The 17179-nt window shown below is 36.4% G+C and overlaps 1 protein-coding gene across 1 annotated transcript in view; it reads left to right on the top strand.

The window, feature by feature from the left end:
* SEMA3E (semaphorin 3E) overlaps nucleotides 1-17179 on the top strand; it is a gene marked incomplete at its 3' end in the record, with an annotated part of 147344 nt that overhangs the window by 14319 nt on the left and 115846 nt on the right. The gene's annotated exons all lie outside the window — the stretch shown is intronic.

Raw genomic sequence — 17179 nt, forward strand, 5'->3', positions numbered from 1 at the left:
CTTAGATGGTGTCACTCTCAGTTCTGAGTGATAAACTAGTAATAAATTGTTTTATGTTGTGCTAACAAGCAATTTTATCAGTTAGTAACCTCCAAAGTACTTCAGTACAGCAGCATTTTATTTAAAGTGCTTTGATATACTAGGTCAGATAAATTAACCTTTTTCCTTTTATTGATTGTGCTGTAAATGCATTCCAAAAATTCTAATGTGCTGATAAAACCAAATTTCTCCTTAAGCTGCTGCCATTTATTCTTTTGTAATGTTTATCTAGATACTGTTAATTAACTTCAATTTTGCAGATAGCATAGGAATGTAAAAACAGGCCTAGTGGTCTCTCAGTTCTCAGAAACAGTAGCAATACTTTTAAAGAGAAAATGACGGGTGTTGTCTATCAATTCTAGTCTCCACAAGAACACTTACTTTTGCTACCAGTTAAGTATTTAATTCAGAAATCCCATACAAACTGTCTTAGCAATGCTGAGACTTCCATATTAATAAATTGAGGTACAGCATTTTTTTAAGTCATAGGTTCTGAAATGTAAAGATTTTTAAGAATAAGCTTTAGTTTTTAAAAAATATGGTGCTCAACATTGCAGAGAATTCTTGAAAAACAGTATTTTTCCAATATTGCCTAATATTGGACAAAATAGGCAGTAAATTGAAAGAACTTTGCACTTATTCCTTGAAATATTGCATGCTTTTTTGGAAAGTCTGATCCCCAATTTTAAGAGTGCTCAAGTTTGGCAAAATTGTTTTTTGATGAATGTCAATAAGTGCTGATAACTCCTTAATAATTATCAGTGAGTTAAAGTGGTACTTTTTCTCTAGGACACAGGTTTATCATAAATACTTGAAATAAATATGTCTTGAAGAGGCATTTGCTTAAATTATTGTTGCAAAAACAAGTACAAGGAAATGTTAGTTGCTCATTTACTCCAAGGTAGCACAGGTAATTTATGCATCCTTCTGCAGATAATTTATCTGGTTTTGAGTTTGACTATTAGTTTTTCAGATTTTACTGTAACTTTGCAAATCACAAAGGACTCAGGGACACACAGTTTGCAGCAGTTTAGCAAACCATGTGGCATTAGGGTGCATATTCGAAGCCTGCTGCAAGTCCATTAAAGTTGCTTCACATAATCATTGTAATTTGGGGTCAAATTCAGAGGCACCCTTTTATCACAGGTCAGCTGATGCATGTTAATTTGTCATTTCATCATAACCTGTTCATGCATCGAATCCCTATCAATTCATGTGTCATAGTTGGCTGTTTCTTTTTTAAAAATGGTTTTTGATTGATGGAAAAAAATAGAAATAAAAAATCTAAAACTCTTTCTGCTTTGCTTTGTTTTGTGGGGTTTTTAGATTACTTTCATGATTCTTCAAAGTCAAGGAAAATGTACGTTAGGTTCATGCATTTGTGTAACTTCCAGCTATTAATAAAAAAAATTAAATTAACTTTAAATTATTTTTGTCCTTTTTATTATATTTTTACATGTTTTGTTTTGTTTTGGAATCAAATGTCTTCTGAAATTTCATGTCATAAGGTTAATTTTTCTCTTTTTGATTTTTTCTTTTTCATTATTATTCCTCCTCTCAGACAGCTAAATTTAATTCTGATGTGGTCACTATTACTTGTCTCAAGTATAACTATTTTTTCAACTTTAACTGTTTCCTTTGATATGTTCCAATACAAGTAATTCCAAGAAGGAATCTTTTAACGTGCAAAATATCTTTTATTATGCCAGATAATCGACGTTGTCTTTTGCGTTACCTCATTGACCTTGGCTAAGAGACTTCTTGGCCAATGTCATTAACATTCTCTCCACTAGAAGTACCACTAGAAGTAGTACCATACCTCTATGGTACTCTTCATGTTCTGTACAGACATCAGTTTAAGAAATAAATGTATTTCTCATATTTTAGAGAAGCACTGGAGAATGGCAACAACTAGAGGCAGGCTTCATGTTCCTCTTGTCATTAAAGGGTCAGGTACCTGTTTGTTATGTCCTTCTGACATAATCAGGATTAAACTGATGACCAGATTTGGTATTCAAATAAATATTCCCGTCTTCCTGAATTTTCTCCCCCTTCTTTGTGATGTGGGACTTTTCAGATCAGCTATAACTTTTAACAAGGTCCTGCTGAGAGAATCATTGGCAATATACCTGAACTACCTTCCTTTGGCACTTTTATTTACAGCTTTGTCTGTGGTGTTCAGATTGTTGTAGGAATTTGAAAATGTGTTGTGCTTTGTAGCCAGTTCTGATGTCCGGAATATTAGTAATTCCTGGGAGTACTCTTAAACCAAGCACTTGTTTTAAGGTTACTTTAGTTGAGTGATGCTAGACTTCATAACCCACATACGTCTATCCAAATACTAATGACATTAACTGTGGAGATTTGTCAATGGAAATGAGAACAGAGGCATCAAATTGGCAGTCAACTGCAGAAGTTATCAATAACTCTAAATGGTGAACATTTCAGACCAGTGGTAGTTAGAACACGGTTAATCTAGTTAGATATGGAGAAACCCCTAAAATTGCCCGACAAATTATCCATTATTTAAAACATTTGTCTGAGAATATAACATATTTTACTTCAGTAATGGAATTGCCTAACTTTTGGCTCCCAGAGCTGTCAACTTTTTTCAGATATGAGCTTCATTTTTCATTTGCTTCTTTAAAATTCAACTGCAACATGAAAAAGCCTAAAGAACTCCAGTATCAGCATGTGTTCACTCTGAGACTTGGAAAAAACATCAACTAGTTCAAATGATTAAACATTTGATCTGAGGCAAAAGTGAGCTCTTAATCTGTAATGAATTCCTGGGTGAAATTTATGCTGCCAAATTAATAGTCTGATGTACTGTTCAGGCTATCCAGAATTTTACAGCAGATGAAAACTTTTTTCTGCCCTTGGATAATCTGGGAAGGCAGTGACATAAAAGAACAGAACAATAGATCATTCATGACTACCGAATAAGTGGCACGTTTTTGTTTTCCCAAGCCGAGCATTTTAAAATTGAATACACTTTTCTGTCTGTTTCTGTGTTAAAAGCCTACATTCCTTTGGATAAGTATTTTATAATGATGACTAATGATATAAGAATATGTGGGATTTGTTCTGAGTTGTAAAAATCAGTACCTAATGAATTCAGAAATATATGATGAATAATGCATTGTCTTACATGTAATTTCAAGATTAATTTGTCTTTCAGCAGATGACCAGATATTTCTACAAAAATGTTTCATAGGAAAAGGAGAAGAAAAAAGACAAGGTCACCCTACTTGCATATATCACATTTGTATTAATTTTTTGCATGCATTCAGGTCATTCAAATGATATTTGAACTATATATCACATGCTGAAGCTCAAGTACAGCTCTGAACTTGTGTTTGGGACTTCTGTGAACATATTTTCTGACTTTTTAGTGCTTCATTTGGCTGAGTCTCTTCTGATCTTTTCAAAATTTGGGGGGAACTTGTGTTTTTGGAAGCTTAATTAATTTTGTTTTCACTGCATCCTTACTTCAAAATCAGGACAGAACTGACTCGCATACCACAGCTCAAGTTGGACTTTTCATTTTGAAGTACTGCTAAACTTAGCCTAGGCTTTCTTGTATGAATGAGAACAGAGCAAAAGCCCAAATTAACAATGTAGTGAAGATGTGTGAACCTATCAAACATTGCTTCATTCTTTCTGTTCAAAGCTAACTAAATCTCGTGGAGGTATTTGTGGCATGCTGATGAATTTGTACTGTTGGAAAGTAAAACTGAGTTTAGGCCCTGGTAGTAACTAATCATATTCAAGCAGAGCATTCCCTTCTGATTCATAAAATAGTATGACTAATTTTTCAGGACTTTAATGAATCCACACCCAGTTTCTGATTGTTTATGATTCCGCAGTCCATATGAGCTATCATAGACTTAGGACTCTACAGCTGATCCTTTACTAGAAAAGAAATAGTCTGTGAGCATGCTCTTAAACAATTTCAGGTGATCAGGAGGAAAGTAAAGGGAGAAAGTAATTCCCTGATGCCTCCTATCCCTTCCCTCCTCTCCCGCAAAAACACAAACCAAAACCCACAAAACCAACCACCTCTAAAGAAATACTGGAGTTGGCTTCAGGATGGTACAGATTAATCTGTCAAAACTGGTCAAGTCTGTGCCCCTGTGACACATTTCCCTTGGCATGGTTGCTTAAAATTACCTCAGCAGGCTTTGTGCCTATACATACTCCTATCTCTAACATGTTACAATCAGAATAATGATGAGTATACTATTCACAACTTGTTGTGAGAATTTAATGTTGTGAGCCTTCTCATTACTTATAAGGTCCAGGTCATCACAGCAGCAAGTCAGAGAGCAGCAAGCTGAAGAGTTTCATCAAAATGGATAAATTACTGTCAGCTTAATCTTGACCTATGCTACCTGTATTTTTTAAACGCTGTCCCATATTGCTATTAGAGACACATATCCCCTGGAGGAGGGGAGGTCTTTCTAAGCTTTCATATCTGTAATCAGTGTGACAGCTGGGTTGCCTTCCTCAGTAGGACAATCTTGATCTAATTAAAATCATTGTCATTCTGTAAGATCATAATCCTACATTTGAGGTGGAAATGTACCTGTGAAAGACCTGTGGAAAAGGTATGATGTTTGAAAGCTTATTGATTTTTCCAACTGTTTTGACATTCGGAGCTGTAGCTTCTGTTTTCCTTACCCACATTCTAGGAAAATCATTAACACACTCTACAATGAAAACATGGGAAGTGATTGACTTATTTTGAAACTAGTCGCTAGCAAAAATTCAAATAATGGCACCCTCCAAAACAATTACTTGGTTGAAATGAAAACCAAAACAAAGAAAGTAATGTTGTGAGATATTGAATATTTGGATAGTTTATCTAAATATCTCTGCTATTTCCCCTGTGGCTTGTTTTCACCCTTGTACTTATAACTAGGATCAGAAATGGAAGTTTGAGAATATTCTAGAGGAAGATACGGAATTACAAAAGAATCCCTCAGATATGATTTCCTTTGCATATTCATCCCATCTTAAGTCAGGCCAATAACTCTGAATTTCTTACATTGCCAGTTCTACACTTGGGAATATATCTGAGGTAAGCAATTTTAGGACAAATTGGCTATTTAGAATTGCTGGAATGGAAACTAATGTTGCCTTTCTGTATCTACAATTGGTCCTCTCAGGATGGCATGCATAAGCACATTGAAAACAGATTTGAACTGAAGAACTATATTGCATTATACTGCACTATGCTCTGACAGAGTCTGACACAACCTTAAATTCTCACTTGGCTTGAAAAATACAATTTTCAAAACAGCTTTTTTTTTTTTTTTTTTTACTGCCTCAAATTTGATAAGGAGATGTGGATTTCTCTTTACTGGAATATTGTGATATTAGTTTTAATTATAATTATTATTTAAAATAACAACAATAACTGCAGAATATTTTAAGTCTGGTCCCAGATAGATGCAAGGTAGATGAAGCAGATTGTATGTATGTGTATCTGTATATTTTTACTCCTTATGCATACACAGCTCGCCCTATGGAAAATAACAGTGAGGTAGATTTCATGAATTTTTTACACGTTATCTTTGAAAAGTTATACCATTGCTCAAATAAAAATATAAGTTTTAGGTTAAGTTAGTACTGTTTCTTTTTGAAAGATGTAACAATATTACAGATATAAAATAATCTTATCATAAAAATTATTCTCACTTTTTAGAGTATGTCCATGATCTGTAGGGAAAAAGTCCATATACTCCATAGGTTCTGATTTGAACACCTTGCCATTTATTATTTGCTTCTTGTATTGCTTTGGATTTCATAATTCATTAAATATGCTTGTTGTCTTTATTAACTATTGTATTTTGCAGTATGTTCTTTGGTACTTGTAAGGCATAATATGATTGCTATTTTCTTGTTCTCAATAAGTAGCTTTATAAATTGCTTGCTAATTTTGTGACTATATTAAGAGATGCAAAGTCTCAATTATTTGTAATCTTTGTATAGCTAAATACAATATTTCAATATACCTTGGTGTTTAAATAAGGCTTCCTTGCCATTTTAATACCACTTGAAGTTCTAAAGCCAGATTCCTTAATCCTATGGGACTGTCTGGGAAATAGATGAACTGTTATAATATGAAGGTTAGCATATCTTAGCTTTGTAGTTCACCCTGACAGGAAGAGCCATTAACCACTTTGTCCTTCTCCCACCAGTAAATCCAGACTTTCAAAAGACGCTGTAGAGCATGCTGCGACTTAAGCAACAAATCTCATGTTTTCAATTTTCTCTTCAAGACCAATTTTTAGCAGCTTGTGGGACATTGAAAGCTTGTACGGAGTGTAACAATTGCCATTCACTGCATGTGATTGAGAAGCAGAGATCCCTGGTGCTCCAGCTTACTAGTGAGTAAATCCATAGAGTATAGCCAGTTTCCCGGACTATTGATTAAGTCAAGGATATAGTTTTCTACTTCACTATGGATCAGCTAGACAGTTAATCATTCCTATACACATCTTGTGGAACAATATTTTTTTCACCCTATATATTGAAATAACATGTGTCTTTCACCAGGAGGAAGTTCTGTTGTTCGCCTGCAGTGATAAATAGTGATTATTCAGAGAGAACGTGATGTTCATAGTTAAAAAAGGCTGTCCAGTTTTCTCCCACTCAGTGTATTTAATTGAGTAGATGAATTTTGTTTTAACAAAAAAGCTTGTAATACCAGTAATCTTTAACATGATCATCCAGAACTGGGGCCTCCAGAGCAGAAAGTCAGTGTCAGTATTGGAAGAGTTTGCTTAGGAAATTGCACAACCCAGTTTACAGCAGCAATTTTTTCAATAAGAATATGTCTCGTCCCAGCCTGTACATCTTGAAGTGATTGATTGTAAAAAGATGTTTGGGCAAGTGTGCAATAATAACCCTGTTATTATTAAGGCTGTTTCTATAACCTTTCTATAGAAGATAAACCCGAGGAGTCTGAGACATGTTGTGTCATCTGGCTTAACGATTGGCTCTATGCATCGGTAAAAACACAGTTTCACAACTTCTGCATGATAAATCAATGTAAACTTTGTAGCAGTACAGTAGGAATAAGTTCTGGTGATGACAATGATGATCATTTTATTCTTTAATTAATGCTATTCTGCAAAATACACCTGGCATTTCGATTATCACACTTCAAACACCTTTTTTCCTGGGGTGACTACACACTTATGAAGCAAATATTTCAAAAGCACCACACTTTTCATCTCTCTGAAAGAATAGTTTTTGCATTTGGGATACTGAGTAATCCAGGAATTAAAATTTTCTTTGTTATACTACATGTACATAAGTTTCTACTTACACTTTCACCAATTATGCCAGCTAGTGGGATATCCCAGTACTCAATTTTAATATAATCAAACTAGCTACCATTGCCACTCAGTGCAAATTAAATTACATCAAAATTGTAAATCCCTTGCAATTTACAATACCACTTACATTCAGTGTAAATTGATGTATCAGCCACAGCTCCAGTGGATCTATATCAATTCTATTGCTTTGCATCTGTGCAGCTTCCTTGCCAGCACACATCTGCAATGATGGATGATAACTAAGTGGAAGCCCATTTCCCCAATAAAAACAAAACCATTACAGGATTTATTTTAAAAGGAAGATATTCAAAACATAATCAACTGAATTAGAGCATAGGAGATATTTTTCTGCACAGAAATGAACATATTTTTTATAAAAATTACCCATCATCCTGGCCAAGATAAGAATTTTAAAAGACCAGTTGGAAGAATGAACAGTTGGAAGCATACTCCCTGTCACATTAACTTTTCTTCAGATTCAATTGCTCGAAGAAGTTCTAGTCACTCTCTCTTTAAGTACAAAACAGGTGTGAAAAGGAAGGACTGCAAGGAAGCAAGTCATACTATATGTGTCAGTATGGATTAGCTTTTTGTTTTCATTCTTTACCTCAGCAAAGCATATATTCAGCCAGAAAGTAGGAAGGGAAGAGGGTGACAGGCATGCAGTACTACTAAACAGGCTCAAAAAAGGTTTTGCATGTGCCAGTACAGACCTTTGCTTTGTCTGTGACTAGGAACAAGCTCTCCTAAAGGCTAGCATCTGCTTGACATTTTCAAGCTCTTGTGTACAAAGGCAATCATCACACCTGGCTACCAAGCACAGTGTTCTGCTTATCGTTTCCACTCAGTTTTTGCCCTTTCTCATGAATTCAAAAGGGAATGATTTATTCCCTAAGTTTACTAATAACTTGAGCCAGTGAAGTAAATATCAACTCTCCATTGTGTTGGATGTTGAACAAGCATGAGAAAAGAAAGAGCTGCAAACTCATCTGTCTCCCAGTTTAGGTGGAACTACCTAAACAACAGTTAGGAAATCCTACTACCTACCTGGAAGATTCTTTATCAGAGTTACTGGGGCCAAATTAGAGGCATGAAATTTAAAAGTCTCATAATCTAGACTTTCTGGTTTTCTTGACGGATATTGATGTATAATTTTGCATGGCTAGCAGTGTTTAGGTAGGTGTTGAAAACTGACCTCACTAATTGATATAGGTGGAAATTCAACTGCATACTTTTAGTTAGGTTTTGTTAACTGGTATGAGGAAATAATTCTGTCTTTGGGCTCTCATTATAGATAAATTGGTTAAATAATGTTATATACATATATATTAGTTAAATAAAGTTAGTTTTCTCAATAAACATATATGTCTAAAACCAAATATTTAATCTAGCAGTGCCTATAATATGGCATTTCCTCTAAGAATATCTCTGTTACAAGAAAGAGTCTTCATATCTCGGACTATTGAAATCATACAGCCTGTACTGTGCACACAGAGTTAGGATAAATTGTTATAATATTCTTTTATATCCTTCAAATTTTGAGGACATTTCTTATTTGGCATAATTCAGTCCAGCTCTGCTGAATGCATATGCATGTCCAGGCTTAGTGCAATTTCACTGTCAATAGACTCCTCGTTTATAAAGGCAGTTCTGATACCCTTCCATTATTATGTTCAATTTTCATCTAATGCACTTTTTTTTATTGAACTTTGAACAAACGTATGAAATATATCATTTTAGCTGCTACTTCATGCCTGAATTTAAAAAGAAAAAAAATGTAGGAAGTTCTATCCTATTTAACCACAGCATATTTTTTCCATCCTTAGGGAAAAAGAATCATTCTAGTTGAAAAAGATACTCTGTTATGTATGGCATAATGTTTTCTCTGATTTTAATGGACTTTGCTGTTTTAGAAAACACACTAACAACTTAAATCACATCATATTGCTTTTATTAAAAGCAAAAGAACTTACAGAGTTAGAGAAGTATAGATTCAGCAGTGTTCCTGTCTTTGAAAAGAGACTTCTAGGATAAGATTTTTTTAGAAACATATGTAAGTATGTTTCATTAACATACTCAGAGACATTTAATAATGAGTAATTAGTTTTAAATTGAGAGAAGCAGCTGTCACTTTAATAGTTTGGATAAATATGGGGACTCTGCATACATTCAGTTTTCAGAAAGCATTAATGTGACTTGATATAACAAATAAAGAGCTTCATGAGATCCACTTCAAAATTTTTAGCATCATTCCCAATTATGTACTAAATTAATGTCTTACATATACAGACACATAACTACAAGCACAACATTTAAGGTGCCATGTTTGGAATATCATAAAATTTTAACAAGTGATTCCACTCAATCCATTTGCATTACTGATAACTGTGCTAATAGACTTCTCCCTACTGACTTACTGCTTCAAAAAAAGATTAATGTGAATTGATTTTGCAATTATTTGTGGAAAGGGTTTTTTGATGGAAATATATAAGAAGTGCAATTTGCCATAGAATTTTTTTTTGCTTCATTAAAAATCATCATAGAATCACAGAATGGTTTCTGCTGGAAGAAACCTTAAACATCGTCTAGTTTAACCCCACTGTCATGGGCAGGGACACCTTCCATTATACCAGGTTGCTCAAAGCTCTGTCCAACTTGGCCTTCAACACTGTCAGGGATGGGGAATCTACAGCTTCTCTAGGCAAATAAAAAATGTATTTTCTACAGAAAAAAAAAAAAAATCAAAAAAACCTAAATTAGCATTTTTCTTTTCAAGCAAATGTAACCTGAAAGCAAAATATAGTTTTCTTTAATTTAGACATTTATTTTGATTTAAACACTAGACTGCTTTTCCTATTGGTGACTTGCATTTTTAAAGCTGTTTCTGTTCATGCTCAGATTCTAGTTTAGTTCGATTCTACTATAACTCAGTACGGTACAACATTAATCAGTGACTGTATGTGCAACTTTGTTATTGATTCTTTCATATTAAGCTACCATTTTCAATGAAAGCTTTGGGATTTCAGTGGCCAAGTTGTTATCTAATCCACTCAAATCCTTTTGAAAATCCTACCATTAACTATTGAATTCTCCTAATGGATAATTTCTGAAAACATCCATGTATTTCTAAAATTATATGTAATGTAGCCCTTTGAAATACACTTGTCTTCGAAGAGGAGAAAACCAGGTGATGTTCAAGTGAGATTTCTTAACTCTTTGAATAAACTAGTCGATTTTTTATTATTTTAAGTGTAATTATAAATTTTTGCTACACATCTAACAGTTTAACATCATTTCATTGTTTTATTCTGAGAAAAATATAAAAAGTTATTGTAAGAAAAGGGTGAATTATTAAAAGATGGCTATGAAAATGACTATCTGGCAATATAATCTAGCATAGCTTTTGTTTATTATTCTCCCTAAAATATTTTATATATATTTAAATTTATATTTTAAATTTTATATCAGTTTTGTATATCATCATGGCTTGACTTCGTGAACAAAGATTTGGGAAGGGCTTTACCCACGCTTACTACAAGTGCGTTGATGACTAAAAAGGCCAATGTGGGATAGGCAAATCTGGATGCAAAGAGCACAGTGAAAGCTCTCCTTGGGTGGTATAGGTGGGGCGCAATTCTTTCTATGTTGTCTTTTCTCCTCGAGACTAATTCTGCGTGTGCTCTTAAAGGAGACAACGGCGTTATGTACAGTGTGTCTCCAAGTCTCCCGATTGGAGGCCAAGGTGGACCACTGGTGGTAATCAATATGGCCAAGGCTGAGGTATTGTTTCAGGGAGTCTTTATATCTCTGGGGCACTTCTCTTGCGGTAACCGATGGCAAGTTCACCGTAAAACACAATCTTAGGGAGGCAATGATCCTTCATCCTAGAGATGTGCCCTGCCCAGCGCATCTGTGATTGCAGCAATAAGGCCTCTATACTAGTGACCCCTGCCTGTTCAAGGACAGTAACATTTGACACATAGTCAGTCCAATAGATGTTTAGAATTGTGCGGAGGCAGCGCTGATGGAAGTGTTCGAGGAGTCGCAGGTGATGGCGGTAGATAACCCATGATTCAGACCCATATAAAAGAGTAGACAATACAATGGCTCTATAGTCACTAATCTTTGTACTTTTCTTCAGGTCTTTATTGCACCAGACTCTTTTATGGAGTTTTCCGAAGGCTCTATGCGCCTTTGCTATTCTGTTGTCTTTCTCTTTGTTGATAGTGGCATCCGAGGAAATAATGCTTCCCAGATAGCTGAACTGCTGAACTGACTTAAGCTCTGACTCACCAATGGTAATGTGGGGATGATGATAATCTTCTTGAGGTGTGGTTTGGTAGACAACTTCTGTCTTCTTCAAGCTTACTTCCAGCCCAAAAAGCTCAGCTGCCTCCGCAAAGCAAGATGTTAAGCACTACAGAGCTGCTTCTGTGTGGATAACAAGGGCAGCATCATCAGCAAAAAGCAGTTCACGGACAAGATGATTTAGGGTCTTAGTGTGGGCCTTCAGTCGCCTTAGATTGAATAGGCTCCCATTGGTATGATATCGAATATAAATGCCATTTTGTTCATCGAGGTCTACAGTAGCCCTTTGGAGCATCATGCTGAAGAAGATTGTGAATAAAGTTGGTGCAAGAACGCAACTTTGTTTCACACCATTGGTTATTGGGAAGGGCTCAGAGAGTGCATCGCCATATCTGACTTGGCCTTGCTGATCCTCATGTAACAGAATAATCATTTTGAGGAACTTGGGGGGACAACCTAATCATTCCAAGATCAGCCACAGGCCTTTTCTGCTCACAGTGTCAAAAGCTTTGGTGAGGTCAATGAAAGTTACATAGAGCCCCTTATTCTGTTCTCTACACTTTTCTTGCAGTTGTCTGAGAACAAATACCATGTCTGTGGTACTTCTATTAGCTCTAAAACCACACTGACTCTCAGGTAGAAGTTTTTCTGTGATAGCAGGTACTAATTTGTTCAAAAATATTCTTGCAAGAATTTTTCCAGCAATGAAGAGCAGAGTTATACCTCGGTAGCTTGAGCAGTCTGACTTTACACCTTTTTTCTTATACAGAGTGATGAAGATTGCATCACGAAAATCTGATGGTAGTTTATCTTGTTCCCAACAGTGCACAACTAGCTCTTGAAATTTAGCATGAAGTGCTTGGCCTCCATGCTTCCAGATTTCGGGTGGGATTCCGTCGACCCCAGCTGCCTTGCCTGTTTTCAGCTGCTGTATAGCTTTAAGAGTCTCTCTCATGGTAATTCATTTTTCACTGGATGTTGTAAAATGTGTTGGGTTCCTTTGCCTTGGACTACACGGTTAGCACTAAAGAGTGTTTGAAAATGTTCAGACCAACGATTCAGGATGGAGCTTTTATCTGTAAGAAGCGTTTGGCCATCTGCACTAAGTAAGGGGCTTTGAACCTGAAATGTGGGTCCATACACTGCTTTCAGGGCCTTATAGAATCCTCTGTGGTCACAAAATTGAGTCTTTTCTGCTAGGTTGAGCCACCACTTTTTCTGGACATCTCGAAGTTTCTGTTGGAGTTTACTACATGCAAGATGAAAGGCTGCTTTTCTTACATGGCAAAATGGCTGAGCGATGTGTGCTTGATGGGCAGATCTCTTCTTTGTCAGCAATTCCTGGACTTCCTGATTGTTATTGTCAAACCAGTCTTTGGTTTTTTTTAAGGAAAACCCAAAGGATTCTACAGAGGACTGCAGGATGCTATTTTTAATATGTTGCCAAAGCACTTCAGGAGGAGAATCTGTAAGATGGTCTTCAAGCCTAGTTTGAAGGTTAGCCTGAAAGCTGTCCCTCACTGCAGCTATTTGAAGACTATTAACATTGAGCCTCCTCCTCGGAATGCCGCCCCTCTTAGGTTTGGGCTTGAAGTGGAGGTTAAGTTTGCAACGCACGAGGCAGTGGTCTGTTTGACATTCTGCACTAGGCATCACTCGGGTGTGACAGACATCACAAATATTTCTCTGGTGTACTAAGACATAATCAATAAGATGCCAATGTTCAGATCAAGGATGCATCCAGGTTGTCTTCAGGCTGTCTTTCTGCTGGAAAATAGTGTTGGTGATGGTAAGCTGCTGCTCTGCACAAAACTCTAGCAAGAGGCGACCATTATCATTGCAGCTACCAACACCGTGCTTGCCTAGTATTCCTTTCCAGGCTTCAAAGTTCTTACATACTCGGGCATTGAAGTCATCAAGAATTGTGATCTTATCATCTATAGGAACCTTTTGAGTGAGGTGACAACGCAGGCCAGAGTAGAATTTGTCTTTTTCTGCAGGGTCAGCTTGCAGAGTTGGAGCATATATGCTGAAAAGAACAACATGTTGCTTATTGTGTAGTGGAAGACGTAAGGAGATAATACGATCAGAATGACCTATTGGCAAATTTTCAAGCTTAGAGATGATGGAGTTTTTAATCATGAAGCCAACTCCAGAAAGATGACTTTCGGTTTTGGATTTGCCTGACCAGTAGAGTGTATAGCTGGCACCAAGTTCTTTAAGGCTACCTTCCTCATGAAGGCTAACTTCACTGAGAGCAGCAATATCGATGTTGAGTCATGACAGTTCATGGGCAATTAGTGCAGAAAGGTGCTCAGGACGCCCACTGTTTGCTGTATCAAGTATGGTTCTGATGTTCCAACATGCGAGTGTCAATTTGAACACCTTTGGAGGCAGGTGTATGCCTTTGTCTCTTTGTCTTTAATCGACCGCAACAGAAGACGCCCGTTGGTCGTGGCTAGTCAACCAGATGGAGTGGGAGATGAGCTTTGGTTAGGCCACCTTTTCTAGGCCTCTCTCCATGCGGAACAAGCAGTGCTCTCCTTGGAAAAAAGTCTGCTTGGTCATTCAGGATGCTGCCGAACAAGATTGTCATCTCCAGGGTCAGTCTTGAGCGACCAGTGTCCTGAACCGCCTGCATGCAGGGTTGGGTCTGTGACTTACAGTGCACCTTACCACCTGCCGTTACGTCCCTTGCCTGTCACTACAGGGCTTTGCAAGTGTGGGTAAACCTTTCGGGCCTGCGGAGTGGATTTTTTAGGTGAGGCGCAGCATGCGCAGAACTGTCCCCACCCTTTACACCTGAGGTTTATCTGCCAGGGCCTAGCGAGCTTGGACGGTGACAGCAAAGTCTTCAGGTTGTAGGTTTGGTTAGAGTATCCTTCTCTTAGATGGATGGCCGTACAGGGCTAAACGAGCTCCATCTGCCCCGGTTTGATGTTAGAGTTGTCCTTCTCCTAGGATGGTTGCTCAAAGGCTAATGAGCCCATCCTGCCCATGGACACACTTTGTCTGACCCTTCAGTTGAGATCTGTCTGGCATAGGAGACCCTACCAGAGGCATGTGCCAACACCAGCATAGCTCTCAACGTCACAAGGGCACACAAGCTCTTTCCCCACGACAAGGGGGTGTCCGTGAAAGAGTTTTGTATAACATTGGCATAAACATAGCAATTTAAAGCACAAACAAATGCTTTTCTAAGATTAGTTGAATTACAATAGTCTGGCATATCTATATGTCTTCAGTTATTAACATTTTTAATGTTATTATTGCCTTTATCTTTTCTGGGTGTAAGTGAGATTAGTATGACATTTGTACAAATCCAAAGCAAAATTTTTCTGTTCCCAGGGAGCACAGCTTGGCTTCTGTCTGAAAATATCTGTAGTATTAAACTCAATTTTGCTTGCATATCCATATACTGCCTGTAGTTGCTGCAAAAATAAGTATTAGAACAGTTTGCTATTCTTCTGGCAACATCCATAGGATTTAATCAGATGGCTCTCATGTTTGTAATCTTGACATCTAGTAAAACTTAACTCTAAAATTCTATTCTTCTGAACATTTAGTTCAGTTTTTACATGCATAGATCAAATTCTTTACTTATATTGATTTAGTCATACTGAAAAAACAATTATTTATCTGCAGCATATACTGCTGCACAGACATGAATGGTACTGTGATTTACACAAGAAAATAGTGTTAAAAATGTAGCTTATGAATTTGTAATTACACAGCACAGAAGACATATCCACATGTATGGTGAATGGCAGACATGTCTGTAATTTCTTGGAGACATCCATTTGACATCCACATTGACTTTTGAGCCATTCATTTCTAACAGGCTATATCCTGTTTTCTCTTTACCTTATAATCAGCTCTGTAAAGGCACTTCTGTTTGAAAAAAGAGCATTCAGACAGCAACTAATTAACTCTTAAAGCTTTTCTTGCCACCAAGAATCCACTAATCATGGTGTTACTATTGGGTGGTCAAACCCATATATTGTTTGCTAGCATTTAGCTGAAATTAATTTAATTTCTATGGAAACTAGAATGATAAGGAAGCAAAGCTAGCAGTTTATTAACTCAGTTTGAACATAGTTAATTATGACATTTTTAAGAGATGTTTTCATATTCTTGCTTGGTTCTTAAATATAACACTCACTTTTATAAATAAGAATCTCATGTTTTAATCTTATTTCACTGCTTGCAACAGAATTGTGGATTGGCAGAGACACCAGAAACTTATGTTTTTATCATCAGTCTATATACTGATCTGTATTCTTGCATATCACCCTTCTGTTCCCTTCATATCTGTGTGATGTGTTGTAAAGCAAAAGATCATAGAATCACAGAATCATAGAATGGTTTGGGTTGGAAAGGACCTTAAGGTCATCTAGTTCCAACCTCCCTGCCATGGGCAGGGGCGTTTCACACTAGACCATGTCACCCAAGGCTCTGTCTAACCAAATCCAAAAAGAAAAATAAAAACATTCTCTAGAGGTGAGTGTCTACCTACTATTATTTTTTGCCTTGATATTTTAACATAGTCAAAATACTGTGATGTATGAAAATGAGAATAGGTATATTGTTTTGTTAGATAATTTCAATCTTCATCTTACCTGAGGCCTAAAGTTGACCTTAAGTTTGGTTTTGCATTGTCAGAAACCCTGCTACAAGTTAACAAACGTGGTGTGTTATTCATGCTAAGGAAGGAATTCTTGTCAACATTTTGATGTATTTTCTTAATATGCTAACTTTATGTCTATGATAAACACTATTTTCAGTGAGACCTTTGAATAATGCCAGTTAAGCTAAACCCTGGAGTGAAATGGTTCCATGCAAAGTCTTGGACTTATGAGTTCTCCTTGTCATCAACAATTTTAAAATTTAGAGAACTACTCATCATCTAAACAAGAGATTGCCAACAGTCAACATTGGAAAGATCACCAACATCTTGAGAACTTGAGAATCTTGTACCCCAGTCATGTTCCTTGTATCCCTTCTTTGCTAAGGCACTTTTGCAGCCCAACAAATTCTTCTCCCACATTGCCCCAACTCCATGGAATTCTCCATGTTCCAATAACAATCAGCCATACTTAGTTAAGCTTGTATGTTTCTTATAGAAATATTTTCTAGATATATAAATTCATTGAAACAGAACCATTTTCAGTTTGCAAAATATACATGCTTTGCCAGCAAAGGCATCTTTAAGAATTGTATTAAAGTTATTGAAGAGAGTCATTTTATGGTGTCTCTGCCCAGTTCCAAGGTTGATAATTAAAAAATTATTCAGTTGCTGTTATTCAGATTTACTTTGATTTGCAATTCATAAAGTGTTATTAAAAAAAAACCCAAACAAACCAACAATTCTAAAATGTATAATATTTTCTTTACCAGTTATTTCATCAGCAGTTTTACATAAAAATGGACATAGAAGGTTGTATACCATTTGGGGTTTTTCGTCTGTTTATATATTTTGCTTA

This window comes from Psittacula echo (assembly GCF_963264785.1).
Source record: "Psittacula echo genome assembly, chromosome: 1".
NCBI classification, from domain to species: domain Eukaryota; kingdom Metazoa; phylum Chordata; class Aves; order Psittaciformes; family Psittacidae; genus Psittacula; species Psittacula echo.